The 5,579-nt window shown below is 41.9% G+C and overlaps 1 non-coding gene across 1 annotated transcript; it reads right to left on the bottom strand.

The window, feature by feature from the left end:
• Positions 1-337: 337 nt before the first annotated feature.
• LOC130971340 (small nucleolar RNA R71) lies at positions 338-445 on the bottom strand. The gene has a single exon (XR_009082564.1). It is a non-coding gene; the product is annotated as a small nucleolar RNA R71 (small nucleolar RNA).
• Positions 446-5,579: the final 5,134 nt, after the last annotated feature.

Below are 5,579 nucleotides of genomic sequence, written 5' to 3'. Positions count from 1 at the left end.
TCCCAACTTCTATGGGAGAAGCATCTCTATCCCTGCCATTGGAGCAAACAACTTTGAGCTTAAGCCTCAATTAGTTTCTCTAATGCAACAGAATTGCAAGTTCCATGGACTTCCAATGGAAGATCCTCATCAGTTTTTAGCTGAATTCTTGCAAATCTGTGACACAGTCAAGACTAATGGGGTTGACCCTGAGGTCTACAGACTGATGCTATTCCCTTTTGCTGTAAAAGACAGAGCTAGAATATGGTTGGACTCACAACCTAAGGATAGCCTGGACTCTTGGGAAAAGCTAGTCAATGCCTTCTTGGCAAAGTTCTTTCCACCTCAAAAATGGAGTAAGCTTAGAGTGGAAGTCCAAACCTTCAGACAGAAGGATGGAGAATCCCTCTATGAAGCTTGGGAAAGATACAAACAATTAATCAGAAAATGTCCCTCAGACATGCTTTCTGAGTGGAGCATCATAGGTATTTTCTATGATGGTCTCTCTGAACTATCCAAGATGTCTTTGGATAGCTCTGCTGGAGGATCTCTTCATCTGAAGAAGACGCCTACAGAGGCTCAGGAACTAATTGAGATGGTTGCAAATAACCAATTCATGTACACTTCTGAAAGGAATCCTGTGAACAATGGGACTAATCAGAAGAAAGGAGTTCTTGAGATTGACACTCTGAATGCCATACTGGCTCAGAACAAGATATTGACTCAACAAGTCAATTTGATTTCTCAAAGTCTGTCTGGAATGCAAAATGCACCTGGCAGTACTAAGGATGCTTCATCTGAGGAAGAAGCTTATAATCCTGAGAACCCTTCAATGGAAGAGGTGAATTACATGGGAGAACCCTATGGAAACACCTATAATTCTTCATGGAGAAATCACCCAAATCTCTCATGGAAGAATCAAGAGAGACCTCAACAAGGTTTCAATAATAATAATGGTGGAAGAAACAGGTTTAGCAATAACAAGCCTTTTCCATCATCTTCTCAGCAACAGACAGAGAGTCTAAGCAGAATACCTCTGACTTAGCAACAATGGTCTCTGATCTAATCAAAACCACTCAAAGTTTCATGAATGAAACAAGGTCCTCCATTAGAAATTTGGAAGGACAAGTGGGTCAGCTGAACAAGAAAGTTACTGAACTCCCTCCTAATACTCTCCCAAGTAATACAGAAGAAAATCCAAAAGGAGAGTGCAAAGCCATAACCATGGCCGAATATGGAGAGGAAAGAGAGGAGGTGGACGCCACTGAGGAAGACCTCAATGGGCGTGCACCAACCTCCTCTGAGTTCCCCAATGAGGAACCATGGGAATCTGAGGCTCAAAATGAGACCATAGAGATTCCATTGGACTTACTTCTGCCTTTCATGAGCTCTGAAGAGTATTCCTCCTCTGAAGAGGATGAGTATGTCACTGAAGAGCAAGTTGCTAAATACCTTGGAGCAATCATGAAGTTAAATGACAAGTTATTTGGAAATGAGACTTGGGAAGATGAACCTCCGTTGCTCACCAAAGAACTAGATGACTTGTCTAGGCAGAAATTACCTCAAAAGAGACAAGATCCTGGGAAGTTTTCCATACCTTGTACCATAGGCACCATGACCTTCAAGAAGGCCCTGTGTGACTTAGGGTCAAGTGTGAACCTCATGCCTCTCTCTGTAATGGAGAAGCTAGGGATCTTTGAGGTACAAGCTGCAAGAATCTCATTGGAGATGGCAGACAACTCAAGAAAACAAGCTCATGGACTTGTAGAGAATGTTTTGGTAAAAATTGAAGACCATTACATCCCTACTGATTTCATAGTCCTAGAGACTGGGAAGTGCATGGATGAATCCATCATTCTTGGCAGACCCTTCCTAGCCACAGCAAAGGCTGTGATTGATGTTGATAGAGGTGAACTGATCATTCAAGTGAATGAAAAATCCTTGGTGTTTAAGGCTCAAGGATATCCCTCTGTCACCATGGAGATGAAGCTTGAAGAGCTTCCCTCAAAACAGAGACAAATAGAGCCCCCAAAGTCAAACTCTAAGTTTGGTGTTGGGAGGCCACAACCAAACTCTAAGTTTGGTGTTGAACCCCCACATTCAAACTCTAAGTTTGGTGTTGGGAGGTTCCCACATTGCTCTGAGTATCTGTGAGGCTCCATGAGAGCCCTCTGTCAAGCTAATGACATTAAAGAAGCGCTTGTTGGGAGGCAACCCAATGTTTTATAATTAACTATTTCCTTTTGTTATTTTATCCTTTTTGTAGGTTGATGATCATAAGAAGTCACAAAATCCATTGAAAAAGCAAAAACAAAATGAAAAACAGGAAGAAAAACAGCACACCCTGGAGGAAGATGTTGCTGGCGTTCAAACGCCAGTAAGCCTAGCAGTTGGGCGTTTAACGCCCAGTCTGGCACCATTCTGGGCGTTTAACGCCAGAAAGGGGCACCAGACTGGCGTTAAACGCCAGAAAAGGGCAAGAACCTGGCGTTAAACGCCAGGAATGGGCACCAGCCCGGCGTTTAACGCCAGAAATGGCTTAAAACGTGATTTTGAGCAACATTTGGTGCAGGGATGACTTTTCCTTGACACCACAGGATCTGTGGACCCCACAGGACCCCCACCAACCCCACCACCACCCTCTCTCTTCTTCTCCCATTCACCAATCACCTCAATACCTCTTCCCCAAAAACCCTTCACCTATCAACTCCCATCTTTCTCTTCACCACTCACATCCATCCTTCACAAAACCCCACCAACCTCACCCTTCAAATTCAAACTACTTTCCCTCCCAAACCCACCCATAATGGCCGAACACCATCTCCCCTCTCTCCTATAAATACCCTTCTTCACTCCTTCATTTTCACACAACCTAAACACCACTTCTCCCCCTCTTTGGCCGAACACACCACCATCTCCCTCTTCCTCATTTCTTCTTCTTCTACTCTCTTCTTTCTTCTTTTGCTCGAGGACGAGCAAACCTTTTAAGTTTGGTGTGGTAAAAGCGTTGCTTTTTCGTTTTTCCATAACCATTTATGGCATCCAAGGCCGGAGAAACCTCTAGAAAGAGGAAAGGGAAGGCAAAAGCTTCCACCTCCGAGTCATGGGAGATGGAGAGATTCATCTCAAGGGTGCATCAAGACCACTTCTATGAAGTTGTGGCCATGAAGAAGGGTCAACTTTGATCAAAGGTTGGACCAAGTCCTCATAGACATCTATGAAGAGGGCGTTCAATGAAGGAGAGATTCAAGAAGGAAGCCGGTTCAACTGAAAAGGCATGACCTCAAGCCCATCACTAAGAAAAGGATGGAGCAAACAAGAGATCTCACTCATCATGAAATTCCTGAGATACCTCAAGGGATGCACTTTCCTCCACAAAACTATTGGGAGCAAATCAACACCTCCCTAAGAGAACTGAGTTCCAACATGGGACAACTAAGGGTGGAGCACCAAGAACATTCCATTCTCCTCCATGAAATTAGAGAAGATCAAAGAATCATGAGAGAGGAGCAACAAAGACAAGGAAGAGACATTGAGGAGCTCAAGCACTCCATAGGATCTTCAAGAGGAAGAAAGAGCCGCCATCACTAAGGTGGACCCGTTCTTTAATCTCCTTGTTCTTTATTTTCTGTTTTTCGAAAATTAATGCTTATGTTTGTCCATGTTTGTGTCTTGTGATCATTAGTGTCTTAGTGTCTATGCCTTAAAGTTATGAATGTCCTATGAATCCATCACCTTTCTTGAATAAAAACGTTCTTAATTGAAAAAGAAAAAGAATTGCATGAATTTTGAATTTTATAGCAGTTTAATTATTTTGATGTGGTGGCATTACTTTTGCTCTCTGAATGTATGCATGAACAGTGCATATGTCTTTTGAATTTGTGATTCATGGATGTTGGCTCTTGAAAGAATGATGAAAAAGGAGACATGTTACTGAGGATCTGAAAAATCATAAAAATGATTCTTGAAGCAAGAAAAAGCAGTGAATACAAAAAAAAAAGAGAGAGGCGAAAAAAAAAACGAAAAAAAAAAACGAAAAAAAAAGAAAGAAAGAAAAGAAAGAAAAAGAAAGAATAAAGTTGTGATCCAAGGCAATAAGAGTGTGCTTAAGAACCCTGGACACCTCTAATTGGGGACTTTAGCAAAGCTGAGTCACAATCTGAAAAGGTTCACCCAATTATGTGTCTGTGGCATGTATGTATCCGGTGGTAATACTGGAAGACAGAGTGCTTTGGGCCACGGCCAAGACTCAATAAGTAGCTGTGTTCAAGAATCATCATACTTAACTAGGAGAATCAATAACACTATCTGGATTCTGAGTTCCTAAAGAAGCCAATCATTCTGAATTCCAAAGGATAAAGTGAGATGCCAAAACTATTCAGAGGCAAAAAGCTAAAAGCCCCGCTCATCTAATTAATACTGATCTTCATAGATGTTTTTGGAGTTCATTGCATATTCTCTTCTTTTTATCTTATTTGATCTTCAGTTGCTTGGGGACAAGCAACAATTTAAGTTTGGTGTTGTGATGAGCGGATAATTTGTACGCTTTTTAGCATTGTTTTTAGTATGTTTTTAGTAGTTTTAGTTGAGTTCTTAGTATATTTTTATTAGTTTTTAGTTAAAATTCACTTTTCTGGACTTTACTATGAGTTTGTGTGTTTTTCTGTGATTTCAGGTATTTTCTGGCTGAAATTGAGGGACCTGAGCAAAAATCTGATTCAGAGACTAAAAAGGACTGCAGATGCTGTTGGATTCTGACCTCCCTGCACTCGAAGTGGATTTTATGGAGCTACAGAAGCCCAATTGGCGCGCTCTTAACGGCGTTGGAAAGCAGACATCCTGGGCTTTCCAGCAATATATGATAGTCCATACTTTGCCCAAGATTTGATGGCCCAAACCGGCGTTCAAAGTCACCTCAAGAAATCCCAGCGTTAAACGCTGGAACTGGCACCCAAATGGGAGTTAAACGCCCAAACTGGCATAAAAGCTGGCGTTTAACTCCAAGAGGAGTCTCTACACGAAAAATGCTTCATTGCTCAGCCCAAGCACACACCAAGTGGGCCCGGAAGTGGATCTTTATGTCATTTACTCATCTTTGTACACCTTAGGCTACTAGTTTTCTATAAGTAGGACCTTGTACTATTGTATTTGAGATATCTGGGTAGCTATCTTTGAGTTTTATGCTATCTTAGATCATTTGGGAGGCTGGCCTCACGGCCATGCCTAGACCTTATGCTTATGTATTTTCAACGGTGGAGTTTCTACACACCATAGATTAAGGTGTGGAGCTCTGCTGTACCTCGAGTATTAATGCAATTACTATTGTTCTTCTATTCAATTCCGCTTGTTCTTTGTCCAAGATATCACTTGTTCTTCAACTTGATGAATGTGATGATCCGTGACACTCATCATCATTCTCACTCATGAACAAGGTGACTGACAACCATTCTTGTTCTACAAGCAATCAAAGCTCTAGTGAATATCTCTTGGATTCCTGATAACACGATGCATGGTTGATCGCCTGACAACCGAGTACTCGCCTGACAAACGAGCCAGCCATTCCGTGAGATCAGAGTCTTCGTGGTATAGGCGAGAACTGA

This window comes from Arachis stenosperma, chromosome 3 (genome assembly GCF_014773155.1).
Source record: "Arachis stenosperma cultivar V10309 chromosome 3, arast.V10309.gnm1.PFL2, whole genome shotgun sequence".
NCBI classification, from domain to species: Eukaryota; Viridiplantae; Streptophyta; class Magnoliopsida; order Fabales; family Fabaceae; genus Arachis; species Arachis stenosperma.
This window is presented reverse-complemented; position numbering and strand designations above follow the sequence as displayed.